Source organism: Oncorhynchus clarkii, chromosome 3 (assembly GCF_045791955.1).
Source record: "Oncorhynchus clarkii lewisi isolate Uvic-CL-2024 chromosome 3, UVic_Ocla_1.0, whole genome shotgun sequence".
In the NCBI taxonomy this organism is placed as follows: Eukaryota; Metazoa; Chordata; class Actinopteri; order Salmoniformes; family Salmonidae; genus Oncorhynchus; species Oncorhynchus clarkii.
The window spans coordinates 77,118,334-77,140,939 of NC_092149.1; the positions used below are offsets into that span (position 1 = coordinate 77,118,334).

Here is a 22,606-nt window from a genome sequence, read left to right on the forward strand (position 1 = left end):
GAACACACAAACTTAGTAACAGCTCTCATCCATCCATCTTGCATACTTAGCATGGTGCCCTCTGACACACAAAGATACACAGTCATCACGCCCCTGGCAGATCCCACAAAGATATCATATCAATGCCCAGTACAATACATCATCAAACCTTCAGGGTGCAGGCCATTACAAAAGGTGTGGCTGGCAGCAGGACTACAGTTGAAGCAGGAACTTTACATACACTTAAGTTGGAGTCATTAAAACTAGTTTTTCAACCACTCCACAAATTTCTTGTTAACAAACTATAGTTTTGTCAAGTTGGTTAGGACATCTACTTTGTAGTAGAGTAAGTAATTTTTCTAACAATTGTTTACAGACAGATTATTTCACTTATAATTCACTGTGTCACAATTCCAGTGGGTCAGAAGTTTACATATACTAAATTGAATGTGCTTTTAAACAGCTTGGAAAATTCCAGAAAAGGATGTCATTGCTTTAGAAGCTTCTGATAGGCTAATTGACATCATTTGAGTCAATTGGCGCTGTACCTGTGGATGTATTTCAAGGCCTACCTTCAAACTCAGTGCCTCTTTGCTTGACATCATGGGAAAATATAAAGAAATCAGCCAAGACCTCAGAAAAATTGGAGACCTCTGGTTCATCCTAGGGAACAATTTCCAAACGCCTGAAGGTACCACATTCATCTGTACAAACAATAGTATGCAAGGATAAACACCATGGGACCACGCAGGTGTCCTACCACTCAGGAAGGAGATGCGTTCTGTCTTCTAGAGATGAACGTAGTTTGGTGCGAAAAGTGCAAATCAGTCACAGAACAACAGCAAAGGACCTTGTGAAGATGCTGGAGGTAACCGGTACAAAGTATCTATATCCACAGTAAAACGAGTCCTATATCAATATAACCTGACAAGCCGCACAACAAGGAAGAAGCCACTGCTCCACCATAAAAAAGCCAGACTATGGTTTGCAACTGCACATGGGGACAAAGATCGTACTTTTGGAGAAATGTCCTCTGGTCTGATGAAAGAAAAATAGAATTGTTTGGCCATAATGACCATCATTATGTTTGGAGGAGAAAGGGGGAGGCAAGCCGAAGTTCACCATCCCAACCGTGAAGCACGGAGGTGGCAGCATCATGTTGTGGGGATGCTTTTCTGCAGGAGGGACTGGGGGACTTCACAAAATAGATGGCATCATGAGGGGGGAACATTATGTGGACATATTGAAGCAACATCTCAAGACATCAGTCAGGAAGTTAAAGCTTGGTGGCAAATGGGTCTTCCAAATGGACAATGACACCAAGCATTCTTCCAAAGTTGTGGCAAAATGGCTTATGGACAACAAGTCAAGGTATCAAGGTATTGGAGTGGCCATCACAAAGCCCTGACCTCAATCCCATAGAACATTTGTGAGCAGAACTGAAAAAGCGTGTGCGCGCAAGGAGGCCTACAAACCTGTCTCAGTTACACCAGCTCTGTCAGGAGGAATGGGCAAAACTTCACCCAATTTATTGTGGGAAGCTTGTGGAAGGCTACCCAAAACGTTTGACCCAAGTTAACAATTTAAAGGCAATGCTACCAAATAGTAATTGAGTGTATGTACATTTCTGACCCACTAGGAATGTGATGAAAGAATTAATAACTGAAATAAATCATTCTCTCTGCTATTATTCTGACATTTCACATTCTTAAAATAAAATGGTGATCCTAACTGACCTAAAAGAGGGAATTTTTACTAGGATTAAATGTCAGGAATTGTGAAAAACTGAGTTTAAATGTATTTGGCTAAGGTGTATGTAAACTTCAAATTTCAACTGTATATCAGGTGTTGATTCCCACCAGGAATACAGAGCATAGATACTGACATAAAGATAGATTCTATCTCTGGACACAGAAACCATTAGAGGTCCTGGATCTCTGTCTCCACCATCTATCTCCACCTCTCTGTCTCCACCTCTCTGTCTCCACCATCTATCTCCACCTCTCTGTCTCCACCTCTCTGTCTCCACCTCTCTGTCTCCACTTCTCTGTCTCCACCATCTATCTCCACCATCTGTCTCCACCTCTCTGTCTCCACCATCTATCTCCACCTCTCTGTCTCCACCATCTGTCTCCACCTCTCTGTCTCCACCTCTCTGCCTCCACCTCTCTTCCTCCACCTCTCTGCCTCCACCTCTCTGCCTCTAGGAACGTCAGCCAGTATCAGTGATAATGTCACAATGACATACACAGTAACGCAGGAGGATGATGTGGCAAAAAGAGTGGATTTCTGACAAATGCTGTTTTTGAGGGAGGTTTGGTTATAAGGAATTATTTTTGTGAGCCATAGTGCAGAAGGAGAATTAGAGTCACATGTCACTCTCTCTTTAGGTGGTCTGAATGGGCCAGACCCTGGTTCAGGCCTCCCCGAAGACAATCAGATAAGACCACATCCTCACTACACAGGAAATCAAACATCTGGCCACTAATAGCCCACATCCATTATGTGTTTATGTGTGTTGCTCTGACTTATTTTCTTCAGAACGAGGAGTACATTTTCAAATTTATGTTATTGTAACCCAGGAACAATACACACACACACACACACACACACACACACACACACACACACACACACACACACACACACACACACACACACACACACACACACACACACACACACACACACACACACAGGCTAAACCTGGGTTTACTGTACAGCTCATGTTTGTGTGTGAGGAGTCAAACATTAGTGGGTCAGTCACACTAATGATCTTTCCATGACAGACTGACCAGGTGAATCCAGGTGAAAGCTATGGTCCCTTATTGATGTCACTTGTTAAATCCACTTCAAATCAGTGTAGATGAAGGGGAGGAGACAGGTTAAAGTGACAACAGACATGGATTGTGTATGTGTGAGGGTGAATGAACAAGACAAAAGATTGAAGTGCATTTGAACGGGGTGTGGTAGGAGTATGGTACACAGTATTAAATGAACCGGTTGTTTCACAGCATCTGGTTCCTCTTCTGTATGGTCATGTTGATTTGATCCTGTTCCTCTTTCCATGGCTTCCTCATGTATAGATTTTACAACATCATGGCTAAGTCCTAAATCACAGGATCACACACTTATCCCAACATATGGCACTACTATTGACCCAGGACTCAAGTAGTGTTCAAAAGTAGTGTTCTAAAGTAGTGTTCTAAAGTAGTGTTCTAAAGTAGTGCACTACACTACCGGTCAAAAGTTTTAGGACACCTACTCATTCAAGGGTTTTTCTTTATTTGTACTATTTTCTACATTGTAGAATAATAGTGAAGACATCAATACACATATGGAATCATGTAGTAACCAAAAAAGTGTTAAACAAATCAAAATATATTTTAGATTTCAGATTCTTCAAATAGCCACCCTTTGCCTTGATGACAGTTTTGCACACTCTTGGCATTCTCTCAACCAGCTTCTCCTGGAATGCCTTTCCAACAGTTTTGAAGAGTTCCCAACTATGCTGAACACTTGTTGGCTGTTTTTTCTTCACACTGCGGTCCGACTCATCCCAAACCATCTCAATTGTGTTGAGGTCAGGGTATTGTGGAGGGCAGGTCATCTGATGCAGCACTCCATCACCCTCCTTCTTGGTCAAATAGCCCTTACACAGCCTGGAGGTGTATTGGGTCATTGTCCTGTTGAAAAACAAATTATAGTCCCACTAAGCCCAAACCAGATGGGATGGCGTATTGCTGCAGAATGCTGTGGTAGCCATGCTGGTTAAGTGTGCCTTAAATTCTAAATCACTCTCAGACAGTGTCACCAGCAAAACACCCTCACACCATCACACCTCCTCCTCCATGCTTTATGGGGCGAACCACACATGCGGAGATCAAACGTTCACCTACACTGCGTCTCACAAAGACACAGCGGTTGGAACCAAAAATCTCCAATTTGGACTCCAGACCAAAGGACAAATTTTCACTGCTCGTGTTTCTTGGCCCAAGCAAGCCTCTTCTTATTATTGGTGTCCTTTAGTAGTGGTTTCTTTGCAGCAATTTGACCATGAAGGCCCGATTCACGCAGTCACCTCTGAACAGTTGATGTGGAGATGTGTGTTACTTGAACTCTGTGAAGCATTTATTTGGGCTGCAATTTCTGAGGCTGGTACATCTAATGAACTTATCCCCTGCAGCAGTGGTAACTCTGAGTCCTTTCCTGTGGCGGTCTTCATGAGAGCCAGTTTCATCATAGCGCTTCAAGGTTTTTGCGACTGCACTTGAAATTTTCCGGATTGACTGACCTTCATGCCTTAACTTCTTAAGGTATAGGGGGCAGCATTTTCACTTTTGGATAAATAGCATGCCCAATTTCAACTTCCTGCTACTCATACCAAGAATATAAGATATGCATATTATTAGTAGTTTTGGATAGAAAACACGCTGAAGTTTCTAAAACTGTTTGAATCATGTCTGTGAGTATAACAGAACTTATGTAGCAGGCAAAACCCAGAGGACTAACCGTTCAGATTTTTTTTGAGGTCTCTGTCTGTTCATTGAGTTCTCATTGGGAAACTATATTTCTTAGGAACTTGTTTTCAGTTCCTACCGCTTCCACTGGATGTCACCAGTCTTTGGAATTTGGTTGAGGTTATTCCTTTGTGCAATGAAGAAGTATGGCCATCTAGGAACTGCTAACACTGTTGAGAGTTGTGCAAGGTTAGCTTGGTTTGTTGTCTTCCTGTATTGAACACAGATAGACCCGTCTTCAATTTGATCGATTTTCAACGTTTAAAAATACCTAAGTGGTATTACAAAAGTAGTTTGAAATGTTTTGGCAAAGTTTACAGGCAACTTTTGAAATATTTTGTAGTGACGTTGCGCAATTTGGAAGCTGTTTTTTCTGGATCAAACGCGCCAAATAAATTGACATTTTGGATATATATGAACGGAATTAATCGAACAAAAGGACCATTTGTGATGTTTATTGGGACATATTGGAGTGCCAACAAAAGAAGCTTGTCAAAGGTAAGGCATGTTTTATTTCTGCGTTTTGTGTCGCACCTGCAGGGTTGAAATATGCTACCCTCTTTGTTTACTGTTGTGCTATCATCAGATAATAGCTTCTTATGCTTTCGCCGAAAAGCCTTTTTAAAATCTGACATGTTGGCTGGATTCACAACGAGTGTAGCTTTAATTTAGTATCTTACATGTGATTTAATGAAAGTTTGATTTTTATATCATTTTATTTGAATTTGCCGCGCTGCATTTTCCCTGGCTATTGGCCAAGTGGGACGCAAGTGTCCCCTACATCATAAGAAGTTAATACAGGGTTCCTATTATACAGATGTGCTAGTCATTATGTCCCCTAAACCATAAGAAGTTAATGCAGGGTTCGTATTATACAGATGTGCTAGTCATTATGTCCCCTATACCATAAGAAGTTAATACAGGGTTCGTATTATACAGATGTGCTAGTCATTATGTCCCCTATACCATAAGAAGTTAATACAGGGTTCGTATTATACAGATGTGCTAGTCATTATGTCCCCTAAACCATAAGAAGTTAATACAGGGTTCGTATTATACAGATGTGCTAGTCATTATGTCCCCTAAACCATAAGAAGTTAATAAAGTAATGATGGACTGTTGTTTCTCTCTGCTTATTTGAGCTGTTCTTGCCATAATATGGACTTGGTCTTTTACCAAATAGGGCTATCTTCTGTATAACACCCCTACCTTGTCACAACACAAATGACTGACTCAAACACATGAAGAAGGAAAGAAATTCAACAAATTAACTTTTAAAAAGGCACACATGTTAATTGAAATTCACTCCAGGTGACCTCTATAAGCTGGATAAGAGAATGCCAAGAGTGTGCAAAGCTGTCATCAACGCAAAGGGTGTCTTTTTGAAGAATCTAAAATCTCAAATAAATATATTTGTTATCACTTTTTTTGGTTACTACATGATTCCATATGTGTTATTCCATAGTTTTGATGTTTTCACTATTTTTCTACAATGTAGAAAATAGTACAACTAATGAAAAACCCTTGAATGAGTAGGTGTTCTAAAACCTTTGACCGATAGTGTACATGATGAATACAAGGTTTGAGTGCTCTGGTCATGATGACACTGAAGGAATTATTAAATGCATCAATGTCAACACTGGATTTCCATAGCCACAGTGGACAGATAAAATACATCTGGACATTTCCTTGTCATCCACAACACAGAGTCTGTAGAGAGGGATTCAAATGAGATGGGAGAGAGAAAAAACAAGAGGGAGAAAATAGATCCTTCACATAAAGACTGATCACAGCCAAAACAGAGAGAGGAATAGAGAGATTTAGTCGACCAGAGATAGACATACGGTCAGGGGAAAAGAGAGTTGGAAGTTAAAACGGAGAGGTGGTGAAAGAGACAGATGCCGGTGAGAGAAAGAGAGCGAGAGAGCAAGAGACAGAGAGAGTGAAAGAGAGAGAAAGGGAGAGAGAGTGAAAGAGAGAGAGACGGAGAGAGAGCTGTGCTGTAACACTCACATTGTAACCAGTAGCAGTAGCAGGAGAAACAGTGGTATCTCTCTACCTCCTCCAGAGAAATCCCAACAGACGTTCCTCTTTCCCCTCCACTGGCCTCAAACACACCTTCAACTCTCCCTCCATACTTCTGCTATTTGTCTCTCCCTCCATCCATCCTCCAGATTCCACTCTCTCTCCCCCTCCACCCATATCCTTGTATCTATCTCCGTCCCTCCCTTCATATTTTCCCATTAACATATATCTGACAGTTCCTTCATGTGTGATTCCTACACTCTCTCCCCAATCAACCTTGGGTCTAAACATTCACTTCTGTTCAAAAGTTTGGGGTCACTTAGATATGTCCTTGTTTTTCAAAGAAAAGCATAAAAATAAATAACATCAAATTGATCAGAAATACAGTGTAGACATTGTTAATGTAGTAAATGGAATATCTACATAGGCATACCGAGGCCCATTATCAGCAACCATAACTCACTCCTGTGTTTCAATGGCATGTTGTGTTAGCTAATCCAAGTTTATCATTTTAAAAAGGCTAATTGATCATTATAAAATCCTGCAATTATGTTAGCACAGCTGAAAACTGTTGTTCTGATTAAAGAAGCAATAAAACGGTCCTTCTTCAGACTAGTTGAGTATCTGGAGCATCAGCCTTTGTGGGTTCGATTACAGCCTCAAAATGTCCAGAAACAAAGACCATTCTTCTGAAACTCATCAGTCTATTCTTGTTCTGAGAAATTAAGGCTATTCCATGCGAGAAATTAAGATTTCGTACAACGCTGTGTACTACTCCCTTCACAGAACAGCGCAAACTGGATCTAACCAGAATAAAAAGAGGAGTGGGAGGCCCCGGTGCGCAACTGAGCAAGAGGACAAGTACATTAGAGTGTCTAGTTTGAGAAACAGACGCCTCACAAGTCCTCAACTGGCAGCTTCATTAAATAGTACCAGCAAAACACCAGTCTCAACGTCAACAGTGAAGAGGCGACTCCGGGATGCTGGCCTTGTAGGCATTCCAGCAACACCATTCAAAGAAAGAGGCTAGTCTATCTGTCTGTCTGTCTGTCTGTCTGTCTGTCTGTCTGTCTGTCTGTCTCCAACTATCTCAATCAAAGAGTGCATTCTTCCAAAACCATTCAAAGACCTGATTCTAAACGGACTTCTCAATGACAGATACTGTTCTGACAAAATGTAGTCATTCAGAGGCTATTGATAGATGGCTTGTTAAAAGATTCCATTCTACCACAAATGAGGCCATTCTTACCCATTCTATTTAAATTATCAAACTATTATCTGGCCCTATATACAGGCGCTGTAGTCGTAAAACAGTTAGGTCTCAAATGTTATACAAAACCAAATGAACGTGTTTGTGTGAGAGACATGTGTTTGCTCTGTGACCCGGGGACAGGGGTGGCTGAGGTTAGTAGTGTCAGTCATAAAGACAGAGACAAGTACGCTGATCCAATGCCTCCACTATCTGGAGATGGAGAGGGAGAGGGGTGGACTACTGTGGTATTTAAGCTTTGCAATAAAGTAATGAATAATGAAGGGTGAAGAGGGAGAAAGAGAAAGAGAGTGAGAGAGGTAGTGAGTGAGAGAGGTAGTGAGTGAGTGAGAGGTAGTGAGTGAGAGCGGTAGTGAGTGAGAGAGGTAGTTAGTTAGTGAGAGAGGTAGTTAGTTAGTGAGAGAGGTAGTTAGTGAGAGAGGTAGTGAGTGAGAAAGGTAGTTAGTTAGTGAGAGAGGTAGTGAGTGAGCGAGGTAGTTAGTAAGAGAGGTAGTGAGTGAGAGAGGTAGTGAGTGAGAGAGGTAGTGAGTGAGAGAGGTAGTTAGTGAGAGAGGTGGTTAGTGAGAGAGGTAGTTAGTGAGAGAGGTAGTTAGTTAGTGAGAGAGGTAGTTCATGAGAGAGGTAGTGAGTGAGAGAGAAAGAGAGACTTATTTGATAATGTATTACTCTGTTCATGAACATTGGAAGGAAGGTGGTGACAGTATTTGTCCCCCTTTTTTTTCCCCCTACTCTGCAACACAGAGCTCTGAAACCCAGGGTGACATTTCAGGGTTAATACGACAGGTGGGTTTAACAGAGATAATGGTTTTAACAGAGCTGCTGGGGGAGGAGACACATGTAGTACACACATACATCAACCCCTTCCATTTCATACAGCCCATAATGTTGATTACTGGGGAACAGAGAGAGGTTGCAATGAGCAGTGACATTTAGTGAGAGCCAGACTCAGTCACTCTAAATATCTACAAGACCTTCATGGAGAAAGAAACTGGTACACACAAACAAGAGTCATGGAGCAAGCTGCATACATTTCAGCAAGGCAAGGTTATACATGCAGTGGAGCATCACTGTGGACTCACACAGACACACACACACACACACACAGACACACACACACACACAGGCACACACACACACACACACACACACACACACACACACACACACACACACACACACACACACACACACACACACACACACACACACACACACACACACACACACACACACACACACACACACACACACACACAGCTAAGACCAAAACTGACTCACTCGATCTCAGTGGCACCAGGGGTATCTTTTCCCCACTGCAGCTTCTCCGACTCAGAGGGCTCTTCCTGGGCTTCCTCAGCATGTCTCTCCCCCTGTCTGGAGGCCTGGATCCAGAGGTTCTCTACTGATGTTATCACTACAGTATCCACTATTTAAAACTACTCCCACTGTGCAACTACTATAAAAATGCCCTCATAATAGCTAACTTGTATTGCTTTTAACACTGTGCTTTGCTAATTCTCTCCCAAACTGTGCTGTACCACTGGCACTGCTACCACACGATGTACAACCATACAGTTAGTGCTCTGTGGACCGTGTTAAATCCAACTGCTCAGACTACTGCTTGTCTCCTTTTATATTCTTTAAAGGGTCCCAGGGTAACTTGGGATAGGACTCTACACACACACCCTAGTGGGGAGCAGGGAAGCCCACAGGAAACCCTGTGATGATCTGGGCTCGCTACTCTAAAGAAATCCAGCCAGGCTTTCAAACCTTGAGGAAATGACCCACGAAACACACACACACACACTCTCTCCTACCGTTCCACTTCCAGTCCGTCCAAGAGTTGGCTGGCTGTGGGGGTGAAGGGGGAGGCCAGGCCAGAGATGTCCAGGCTCTGGATCATCTGACTCAGTCTGTTCATGATCCGGGTTGGCACCTCGCCTTCCCCTTCCAGCAGAAACTCATGCACAGACATGAGGGAACGCGCTGCTCCGACACTCACAGAAACACACACATCCGGAGGTATCCTGACAGAGATACAGGCAGACCGCTCCGAAAACTCACCCCAAGAGGTTCTTGTCCGATACACACACACACACGAAAAGATCTGGCTCTGTTGCGATGTACTATCACTCACAGGAGTGATTCAGCACACACTCACATGCAGGCTGCGAGGAGAGGTGTGGATTTAGCCTACTATATTGCACACAGGCCAACGTACAGTAAAGTCCAGGTAGAGATCATATACGCAGCCAGAAACAAATGTCCAGTTCCATCCAAGATGAGCCAACCTGAGCCGAGCCAACCTGAGCCGAGCCAACCTGAGCCGAGCCAACCTGAGCTGAGCCAACCTGAGCCGAGCCAACCTGAGCCGAGCCAACCTGAGCCGAGGCAAAGTGCTCTGAGTCCGTCTGTCACTTCTGCCTCAACCAGGACTGACTGATCTGCAACGTGCCCGACACTGAACGTCATCACGACCGAGCTGTCAATAGCTCAGGGAGCCAGAGTGCAGCACATCCACTTTGAGAGCGAAGGAGGAAAGAGAGGGAGAGAGGAGAGAAGAGGAGAGAAGAGGAGAGAAGAGGAGAGAAGAGGAGGAGAGAAGAGGAGAGAAGAGGAGAGAAGAGGAGAGAAGAGGAGAGGAGGAGGAGAGAAGGGGAGAGAAGAGGAGAGAAGAGGACAGGAGGAGGAGAGAAGAGGAGAGAAGAGGAGAGAAGAGGAGAGGAGGAGGAGAGAAGAGGAGAGAAGAGGAGAGAAGAGGAAAGGAGGAGGAGAGAAGAGGAAGAGGAGAGAAGAGGAGAGAAGAGGAGAGAAGAGAAGAGGAGAGGAGGAGGAGAGGAGAGAAGAGGAGAGAAGAGGAGAGGAGGAGGAGAGAAGAGGAGAGGAAGAGGAGAGAAGAGGAGTGAAGAGGAGAGAAGAGGAGAGGAGGAGGAGAGAAGAGGAGAGAAGAGGAGAGAAGAGGAGAGGAGGAGGAGAGAAGAGGGGAGGTGGAGGGGTAGAAATATAGGGCAGCCATTTAAGCACAAATCCCCTTCTGCTGGGGTTAATTATATAGCCATCACTTCTTCTGCTCTAATCTCTCTCCCTCTCTCTCACTCCCCTCATTCTCTCCCTCCTCCCTCCGTGTCCAGTCTATCCCTTGTCCCATGGTGAAATGCGAACACAATCAGTCATGCCAGTGTATCACACACGGCTCAATAGTTCAATGAAGGCTCTGGACTACTAGAGGACTTAAATGTTCAGTTGAGAAAGCTGAGAAGTGCTGTGACTAGTCATTGACTGGGGGAGCTGGTCAAATTGGCAGACTAGCTTTCTCTACTGTTATTGTGAATAGTTGATGAGGAAAATGGCAGCTGCTGAGAGTTTGGGTATTAGGCATATAAACTAGGAATAAGTGTTACTAGTTAGTCAGGGTTATTAGTCAGCCAGGGTTATTAGTTAGTCAGGGTTATTAGTTAGTCAGTGTTATTAGTCAGACAGGGTTATTAGTTAGTCAGGGTTATTAGTTAGTCAGTGTTATTAGTTAGTCAGGGTTATTAGTTAGTCAGGGCTATTAGTTAGTCAGTGTTATTAGTTAGTCAGTGTTATTAGTCAGCCAGGGTTATTAGTTAGTCAGTGTTATTAGTTAGTCGGGGTTATTAGTCAGTCGGTGTTATTAGTTAGTCAGGGTTATTAGTTAGTCAGGGTTATTAGTTAGTCAGTGTTATTAGTTAGTCAGTGTTATTAGTCAGCCAGGGTTATTAGTTAGTCAGTGTTATTAGTTAGTCGGGGTTATTAGTCAGTCGGTGTTATTAGTTAGTCAGGGTTATTAGTTAGTCAGGGTTATTAGTTAGTCAGTGTTATTAGTTAGTCAGGGTTATTAGTTAGTCAGGGTTATTAGTTAGTCAGGGTTATTAGTCAGTCGGTGTTATTAGTCAGCCAGTGTTATTAGCAGTAGGGGACAGGCAAGCTGACAGACTGTGCTTCCTGCTCCTGTTGTGCTACTGGCTTTGAATACAGATGAGATGAGCTGCCTCTCTCTCCCATACTGATGAGAACATTGCAGAGAAGGAAAGAGGCACACCACACCATCACCCTCCCACTCTATACCCTCTCTTCTCTCTCTCATCAACCTCCCACTCTATACCCTCTCCTCTCTTCATACCGTCTCTTCTCTATCACCCTCTATCACCCTCCTGCTCTATACCCCCTCCTCATCAACCTCCCACTCTATACCCTCTCCTCTCTTCATACCGTCTCTTCTCTATCACCCTCCTGCTCTATACCCCCTCCTCTCTTCATCACTCTCCCACTCTATGCCCTCTCGCTCTCTACCCTCTCCTCTCATCACCCTCTCACTCTATACCCTCTCGCTCTATACCCTCTCCTCTCTCTCCATCCCCCTCTCACTCTATACCCTCTCCTCTCTATCACCCTCCAGCTCTATACCCTCTCATCTCTCCATCACCCTCCCACTCTATACCCTCTCACTCGATACCCTCTCCTGTCTCTCTCATCACCCTCCTGCTCTATACCCTCTCTTCTCTCCATCACCCTCCCACTCTATACCCTCTCCTCTCTCCATCACCCTCCCACTCTCAACCCCCAACTCTCCTCTCCATCCCCATCTCACTCTATACCCTCTCCTCTCTCCATCACCCTCTCACTCTACACCCCCAACTCTCCTGCCCATCCCCATCTCACTTTATACCCTCTCCTCTGATCACCCTCCCACTCTATACCCTCTCCTCTCTCCATCACCCTCCCACTCTCAACCCCCTCCTCTCTCCATCACCCTCCCACTCTATACCCTCTCCTCTCTCCATCACCCTCCCACTCTATACCCTCTCCTCTCTCCATCACCCTCCCACTCTGAAAACCTCTCCTCTCTCCATCACCCTCCCACTATATACCCTCTCCTCTCCATCACCCTCCCACTCTATACCCTCTCCTCTCTATCACCCTCCCACTCTTTACCCTCTCCTCTCTCCATCACCCTCCCACTCTATACCCTCTCCTCTCTCCCTCACCCTCCCACTCTTTACCCTCTCCTCTCTCCATCACCCTCCCACTATATACCCTCTCCTTTCTCCATCACCCTCCCACTATATACCATCTCCTCTCTCCATCACCCTCCCACTCTATACCCTCTCATCACCCTCCCACTATATACCCTCTCCTCTCTCCATCACCCTCCCACTATATACCCTCTCCTCTCTCCATCACCCTCCTACTCTATACCCTCTCATCACCCTCCACCTCTATACCCTCTCCTCTCACTCTCCGTCACCCTCCCACTCTCTGTTCCGCACGCACGCACGCGCACACACACACACACACACACACACACACACACACACACACACACACACACACACACACACACACACACACACACACACACACACACACACACAAACACACACACACACACACACACACACACACACACACACACAGAGCTTAATTAAAAACGCTGAACATTGAAACTCAGTTCCCTGTTTGTCAAGCTTGAGACTGAGTTGTGGCTCGAGAATTCTGGGCTAGAATGAAAACATGCCCATCCTGGCAGTCCTCAAGGAATGGGTTGAGAAACACTAATCTAAAACAAGCATGGGCTCCTGGCAACCCTACTGGTCATAAACCACAGAAACAGGAGTCAAGGTGAAGCTGTTCTGGCTGTGGACAAAATATGTTTTCCATCTGCCTCCAATCATGCAGCCAGAAAACCAGGAACATTGTCAGACACACTCCCTGTGTTATAATGCTGTAACATGATCTGAAGCCAGTCATTCCCTCCCTATGTAAACCCCATGAGCAGAAATAGAAGCATAGCTATTAAATCGAATTACTAGGCTTTTCATTGTCATGCACATTATCAACCATTTTTTCAGATGATGGCCACTATTATAAGACAGATCAGTGACGGGTAAATCCATTTGAATTCAATCACTTTTTGACTGCACCCCTTTTCGATTTGAACAAAACCTTCCATACGTATTTGCCTGTTGTAGAAGTGCTCAGAAAGTGACTTTTTGGACCTGAATACCAAAACATTCAATAGATAAAGATGCTCAAAAGGACCCTATTTAGCATAACCCACCATACCATGAGACTTCCATGTCTTCATCCCTGGAAAGAAAAACGGCTAAGATGTATTTCATTTAAATGTGTACAATCAGGGTTGTCATATTTTATCATTTATTTTTTAATAAAAATGTCATTTTTTTTAACATTAAACATGAACATATTGAACATGAACATTAAACATGAACATATTGGCACATATGTTGTAGCTTAGTCCCTATTTACATCATCTGAGGTTTTTGTGTTGTGCCCGGGCATCAACTGAGAAACAACATGAGTATTTAAGTTGACATTTGATGGTTGGTGGATCGGGGGCCATCTTTGTGGTTGTCATTAGATTTTAACATTTGAATTCAAACGTGTACCAGCTAAATTGCAGTGATATGAAGGGAGAGGTCCATTCTATGAGTTATATTTCTATGACTGAAATCACACCCACACCTATATTCAAGAGCAGGCTGTGCCAACTGATAGCGGGCACAACATAAACACCTCAGATTATGTCAAATCGGGTCTAAGCTAGTTTTAAGATAATGTTTTTAGCAGTGGAGGCTGGTGGGAGGAGCTATAGGAGAACAGGCTCATTGTAATGGCTGGAGAAGTGGAAAACTTCTGTGTGTTATTGCAGGTTTTCAGTGAATTTATGTACATCACTAAGCTCATCTGCAGATCCTGCTGCGCATGAAAATTCTCAGCAACAAAAGAGTGATCAAATGAAGATCCTACATGTGTAGATGTGCCAGTGGGTGGATTGACTGGAAGTAGGTCAAATCAGCCAGTTAGGAAATAGAGGAGAGAAGTGATCTCCACACACACTCTCTGCTGATTACAACACGTTATATTCCTGATGAGAGAGAGAGAGAGTCTTTCTGCAGCAAGGTGCAGTTCAGATTAGAAATCACAAAGACAAAACTAGAATTTAGTCAGCCAGGGCGGTGTTGTATGGTGTGTGTGCGTGCCACACTGCAAGTTGAGTTGAATTGTACAGCGCAGAACGCACAGTATACAGACAGTAAAAGATGATGACTAAATCTTTATCTCTCGTTGACTCTCTCTCTGCTGTCTACTATGATCAGTGTGAGGGCATGGTTCAGGGTGAGGGGCTGTCCTATTTCTCTCTCATGGCCGGAGGGAAATCTCATTCTACCTAACAACAGACAACAAAAAGACTGCTAAAAACAAAAGCTTTCATCAAAGACCAGAGAGACAGGTGATTTGTCCAAAGAAAGACAGGGAGGTATCTGTCTTTATGTGAGGCAGTCTTGGTCCAGTAATATGAGGTTTGGAAGAGCTTGAGGACTAGGAAGGGTGGATCTCCTACCTGTCCATGACTCCTTCCTCTCTACCATCACCCACCTGTCTGTGACTCCCTCCTCTCTACAATCACTCACCTGTCCATGACTCCTTCCTCTCTGCCATCACTCACCTGTCCATGACTCCTTCCTCTCTACCATCACACACCTGTCCATGACTGCTTCCTCTCTACCATCACCCACCTGTCTGTGACTCCTTCCTCTCTACCATCACCCACCTGTCCATGACTCCTTCCTCTCTGCCATCACTCACCTGTCCATGACTCCTTCCACTCTGCCTTCACATCACACAGCATCCAACCCACACACACATTAACGGAACATGAGCCCCACTAACACAGTAACACCACATATACACACAAACACACACACTCCTCTAAATAACATCTCCAAAGCTTGTATGAATCCATTGAGCTGACGACCATAACATTGACACTGGTGTTGCCATGGTAACAGTTATATCTGTTCACAGTATTGTCAAGTACAGTAGGAGGATATATCACCTCTCTAAGTCTGTCTGACCAACATCCATCTGACCATTATCTGGAGAGCTGCCTCCTTAGGCCTTAAGCTGATATTATATATTTTATTGTCACATATAACGGAGAGGTGCAGTGAAATGTGTTGTTTTACAGGATCAACCATAATTGTATGGAGCAAATGAAGCAAATTAAGGTTATGTGCCTTGCTCAAGGGCACATCAACAGATTTTTCATCTTGTCGGCTCGGGTATTCGAAATGCTCAGGTATACTGGCCCCACGCTCGGCCCAAGTGTGTGTAATTTTGCCAACATTTTTCCCCAAACGGCCCGCCCGGCGAAGGGAAGGCGCCCTGTGCGAAACATTCTATGAGAAACAATGACATACAGAGGGTATAGAATGACCTAAAGGCATAAATCCCATAATGTTCTTTCACAGTCGGGCCTAACCAATCTGTACTGTGCAGTAGGCTAATAGTAGGCCTACTATAGAGCCCCACAGTGGAGGTGGCATAATATCCATAAAACCTAGTGGTTAAACAGGGAAATGGTTCCAATAATTTTTTCCACCATTCATTTTTCCCATAGGGGATTTTAGAAACACTTACAATAAGGGCTGTGTTTCGTGTAGGCTTACCCTGGTGTGAATTTTTAATAACCATGTAAATACATTTTTTGGGGGGCTTGCCTGTTTGCAAACAATGTAAAAATATATATATATATATATCATTGAGTTAATAAAGCCGCATACAAACATTGTCTCTTTTTTGTTTTCTTGAGTAAGACAGCTCCAAAATACAGGTGTTTCAGCCGAGCTCAGTGCTTTCTGTGGTGCTGGGGCAAGCCAGCAGAAAATAGGAGCGTTGTGCCGTGATTGGCTCAGTGTTCTGTCACTCATGGGGAAACTATGTCACCAGTCCTTAGTAAGGGTAGACATCGGAAATTCTAACCCTCTGAGTCTTGCCATATAGTTACATTAGTAGTGCCCTTCCAAGAAAGCTCAAGGTCATTGGCCACAGATAAAATGACGTCAAATCACGTTATATCTACAGTAGCTTTGATTGGACTTAGCTAGCAGTCATCATCATGAATAAAGTTGACAATCTACTGGCAAATCCTTTTCATATGAAGAGAAATAATGAAGATAAATTATAGATAAAACTTATCAGTGCTCATCGGCCATTGGACATAAACATTACCCAACAAGTTGCAAAATCAACAATGAGTGGTTTGGAAGGAATCAGTGACAGTGGCTAACCGCAGGCATTGCACCTGGGAAGTCAGGAATAAATTAGCTCAGACTGGGAAAATATGTTTTGAACGGTCATCCAACTCGGAATTGTAAATCCCTTTCTCTTTATTTGATGACAAAATTTGCCCATGAAGGACCACCGCGCCACCTTCCTGAGCACATCACAAAAAGGTGAGTCCAAAAATGTCTTATATGCTGCTGCATAAATGATGTAATACGCCTGGGAGATATGTAGACTGTAGCTAAGAAAGTAATACTAAGTCTATGTTGTGCAGTAATCTGTTAGTAGCCCATTTGCCTCATCCTAAAAAGGTGGTCTATTTTCACCTCTTAATTTCACCTAACGTTACTGTTCTGACTCAATGGTGCACATGCAGCCTATAACCTGTTTTTGAAAAATGCCCTCATCTAGTATTGTAAGAGCTTTCATTGTCTGCTTATATGCCCCCTTTATTTATCCTACGGTTGTGACTTGGTGTACACGGAAAATACTGTAAGAGCAGCCCATGTTCTGCATTCTGTCGCTGTACATTTCTAAGTGCTGAACACAGTTATATTGACTACGTCCGTCTTAGCTTGCTCATTAATGTCTTAATCGAAATTACCGAATGCCTCTTATCCGCTCATCGTTCCCTTATGCCATAGTTAGTACATCTCAATTGTCAGTAGAAACCACATTTGATTAAGCAAGTCATCTATATCAGCTATGTTTTTTTTGAAGGCAATAAACGAGGCTGAATTAACTGTTTCGCGGCCAGACAAGGCCCTGCTGATAGCCAGGTGTAGCAGTGATAAAGATTCACTCCATGGTGCTGAAAAGAAAGCTCTGCTGTTGGGACAGCTTTATGTAGGCCCAGTTTGTGGGCACCGTTTGTCGCCGTTATAGTGCAATCAATGTATTGTTTAGTGTTGTGTCGTGGCTTTGCTGGCATGCATCTAAAACAAATTTGGGGGAGTTTGCCCCTGCAAGATTTACATGCTGGGCCGACATACAAGTTCCTTACTTCCATTTTTGTGGTAATGCTGCAATTAATTGGTTGTAATTTTGGGTAGAGCAGACATTTCCATATGTCTGTGTTAGCTGCATGTGTGACATATGGTGGGGCAAAAAAGTATTTAGTCAGCCACCAATTGTGCAAGTTCTCCCACTTAAAAAGATGAGAGGCCTGTAATTTTCATCATAGGTACACTTCAACTATGACAGACAAAATGAGAAGAAAAAATCCAGAAAATCACATTGTAGGATTTTTGTATGAATTTATTTGCAAATCATGGTGGAAAATAAGCATTTGGTCACCTACAAACAAGCAAGATTTCTGGCTCTCACAGACCTGTAACTTCTTCTTTAAGAGGCTTGTCTGTCCTCCACTCGTTACCTGTATTAATGGCACCTGTTTGAACTTGTTACCAGTATAAAAGACATCTGTCCACAACCTCAAACAGTCGAACTCCAAACTCCACTATGGCCAAGACCAAAGAGCTGTCAAAGGACACCAGAAACAAAATTGAAGACCTGCACCAGGCTGGGAAGACTGAATCTGCAATAGGTAAGCAGCTTGGTTGGAAAAAATCAACTGTGGGAGCAATTATTAGGAAATGGAAGACATACAAGACCACTGATAATCTCCCTCGATCTGGGGCTCCACGCAAGATCTCACCCTGTGGGGTCAAAATGATCACAAGAACAGTGAGCAAAAATCCCAGAACCACACAGGGGACCTAGTGAATGACCTGCAGAGAGCTGGGACCAAAGTAACAAAGCCTACCATCAGTAACACACTACGCCGCCAAATCCTGCAGTGCCAGACGTGTCCACCTGCTTAAGCCAGTACATGTCCAGGCCCGTCTGAAGTTTGCTAGAGAGCATTTGGATGATCCAGAAGATTGGGAGAATGTCATATGGTCAGATGAAACCAAAATATAACTTTTTGGTAAAAACTCAACTTGTCGTGTTTGGAGGACAAAGAATGCTGAGTTGCATCCAAAGAACACCATACCTACTGTGAAGCATGGGGGTGGAAACATCATGTTTTGGGGCTGCTTTTCTGCAAAGGGACCAGGACGACTGATCCGTGTAAAGGAAAGAATGAATGGGGCCATGTATCGTGATATTTTGAGTGAAAACCTCCTTCCATCAGCAAGGGCATTGAAGATGAAACGTGGCTGGGTCTTTCAGCATGACAATGATCCCAAACACACCACCCGGGCAACGAAGGAGTGGCTTCGTAAGAAGCATTTCAAGGTCCTGGAGTGGCCTAGCCAGTCTTCAGATCTCAACATCATAGAAAATCTTTTGAGGGAGTTGAAAGTCCGTGTTGCCCAGCAACAGCCCCAAAACATCACTGCTCTAGAGGAGATTTGCATGGAGGAATGGGCAAAAATACCAGCAACAGTGTGTGAAAACCTTGTGAAGACTGACAGAAAATGTTTGACCTCTGTCATTGCCAACAAAGGGTATATAACAAAGCATTGAGATAAACTTTTGTTAATGACCAAATACTTATTTTCCACCATAATTTTCAAATAAATTCATTAAAAATCCTACAATGTGATTTCATGTGTGTATGCATGTGCTCATACGTGTGTGTGTGTGTGCATGTGCTCGTACATGTGTGTGTGTGTGTGTATGCATGTGCTCGTACATGTGTGTGTGTGTGTGTGTGTGTGTATGCATGTGCTCGTACGTGGGTGTGTGTGTGTGTGTGTACATGCATGTGCTCGTACGTGTGTGTGTGTATGCGTGTGCTCGTACATGTGTGTGTGTGTATGCTTGTGCTCGTACGTGTGTGTGCGTGTGTGTGTGTGTGTGTGTGTGTGTGTGCATGACCTCGTACATGTGTGTGTGTGTGTGTATGCATGTGCTCGTACGTGGGTGTGTGTGTGTGTGTGTGTGTGTGTGTGTGTGTGTGTGTGTGTGTGTTCATGATGAAACGTGGCTGGGTCTTTCAACATGACAATGATCCCAAACACACCACCCGGGCAACGAAGGAGTGGCTTCGTAAGAATCATTTCAAGGTCCTGGAGTGGCCTAGCCAGTCTCCAGATCTCAACATCATAGAAAATCTTTTGAGGGAGTTGAAAGTCCGTGTTGCCCAGCAACAGCCCCAAAACATCACTGCTCTAGAGGAGATTTGCATGGAGGAATGGGCAAAAATACCAGCAACAGTGTGTGAAAACCTCGTGAAGACTGACAGAAAATGTTTGACCTCTGTCATTGCCAACAAAGGGTATATAACAAAGCATTGAGATAAACTTTTGTTAATGACCAAATACTTATTTTCCACCATCATTTTCAAATAAATTCATTAAAAATCCTACAATGTGATTTCATGTGTATGCATGTGCTCATACGTGTGTGTGTGTGTGCATGTGCTCGTACATGTGTGTGTGTGTGTATGCATGTGCTCGTACATGTGTGTGTGTGTGTGTGTGTGTGTGTATGCATGTGCTCGTACGTGGGTGTGTGTGTGTGTGTGTACATGCATGTGCTCGTACGTGTGTGTGTGTATGCGTGTGCTCGTACGTGTGTGTGTGTGTATGCTTGTGCTCGTACGTGTGTGTGCGTGTATGCTTGTGCTCGTACGTGTGTGTGCGCGTGTGTGTGTGTGTGTGTGTGTGTGTGTGTGTGTGTGTGTGCATGACCTCGTACATGTGTGTGTGTGTGTGTATGCATGTGCTCGTACGTGTGTGTGTGTGTGTGTGTGTGTGTGTGTGTGTGTGTGTGTGTGTGTGTGTGTGTGTGTGTGTGTGTGTTCATGATGAAACGTGGCTGGGTCTTTCAGCATGACAATGATCCCAAACACACCACCCGGGCAACGAAGGAGTGGCTTCGTAAGAATCATTTCAAGGTCCTGGAGTGGCCTAGCCAGTCTCCAGATCTCAACATCATAGAAAATCTTTTGAGGGAGTTGAAAGTCCGTGTTGCACAGCAACAGCCCCAAAACATCACTGCTCTAGAGGAGATCTGCATGGAGGAATGGGCAAAAATACCAGCAACAGTGTGTGAAAACCTTGTGAAGACTGACAGAAAATGTTTGACCTCTGTCATTGCCAACAAAGGGTATATAACAAAGTATTGAGATAAACTTTTGTTATTGACCAAATACTTATTTTCCACCATCATTTTCAAATAAATTCATTAAAAATCCTTCATGTGTGTATGCATGTGCTCGTATGTGTGTGTGTGTGTGTGTATGCATGCATGTGCTCGTACGTGGGTGTGTGTGTGTGTGTGTGTACATGCATGTGCTCGTACGTGTGTGTGTGTTTGTTTGTGTGTGTGCATGAGCTCGTACATGTGTGTGTGTGTATGCATGTGCTCGTACGTGTGTGTGTGTTTGTTTGTGTGTGTGCATGAGCTCGTACATGTGTGTGTGTGTGTGTGTATGCATGTGCTCGTACATGTGTGTGTGTGTGTGTATGCATGTGCTCGTACCTGGGTGTGTGTGTGTGTGTGTGTGTGTGTGTGTGTGTGTGTGTGTGTGTGTGTGTGTGTGTGTGTGTGTGTGTGTGTGTGTGTGTGTGTGTGTTCATACGTGTGTGTGTGTTCCTAGTGCCTGGTCTCAGAGAGCTAGCTAACAGAAATGTGTAACTCAACAGGAGGCCAGAGTGTAGACCAGAGTGTAGGCCAGAGTGTAGGCCAGAGTGTAGGCCAGAGTGTAGGCCAGAGTGCCGGCCAGAGTGTCGGCCAGAGTGTCGGCCAGAGTGTCGGCCAGAGTGTCGGCCAGAGTGTAGGCCAGAATGTAGACCAGAGTGTTGGCCCAACCAGGATCATTGGCTGTCTAATTACAGGTAATCCTGTGACTAGGGGAGCATCATAAGGATATTAAATCATATCTGATATTATAGGCCTATATACACTGAGTGTACAAAACATTAAGAACTGCTTCCTAATATTGAGTTGCACCCCATGTTTGCCCTCAGAACAGCCTCAATTTGTCGCGGCAGTGACTCTACAAGGTGTCGAAAACATTCCACAGGGATGCTGGTCCATGTTGACTCCAATGATTACCACAGTTGTGTGAAGTTGGTTGGATGTCCTTTGGGTGGTGGACCATTCTTGATACACATGGGAAACTGTTGAGCATGAAAAACCCAGCAGCTTTGAAGTTCTTGACACAAACCAGTGCGTCTGGCAACTACTACCATACCCCTTTCAAAGGCACTTAAATATTTTGTCTTGCTGATTCAGCCTTTGACTGGCACACAGACACAATCCATGTCTTATTGTCTCAAGGCTTAACAATCCTTCTATAACCTGTCTCCTCCCCTTCATCTACACTGATTTAAAGGGATTTAACAAGTGACATCAATAAGGGATCATAGCTTTGTCAAACTATGTCATGGAAAGAGCATCCGTAATGTTTTGTACACGCAGTGTAAGTACAGACACTCACATTTGAGTCATTTAGCAGACACTCTTATCCAGAGAGACTTACAGGTGAAAGTAGGGTTAAGTGCTGTGCTCAAGAGCACATCAGATTTTTCACCTAATCAGATCGAGGATTCGAACCAGCAACCTTTTGTTTACTAGCCCAACACTCCTAACCCGCTAGGCTACCTAAATCTTTCAACATAAAACCACACAGTCTCTGGCGTTTTTAGAGTCCTGACTACCGTAGGAAGGAATGTCAGAGAAGATGTTATGTACATGTCAAATCTAGATAAGATGCTGGGAGAAACTGACGTGAAGCGACAACATG

The 22,606-nt window shown here is 43.9% G+C and overlaps 1 protein-coding gene across 1 annotated transcript in view; it reads right to left on the reverse strand.

Annotated features, from left to right (window-relative positions):
• LOC139404871 (guanine nucleotide exchange factor DBS-like) overlaps window positions 1-22,606 on the reverse strand; it is a 102,610-nt gene that overhangs the window by 79,368 nt on the left and 636 nt on the right. The window lies entirely within an intron of this gene.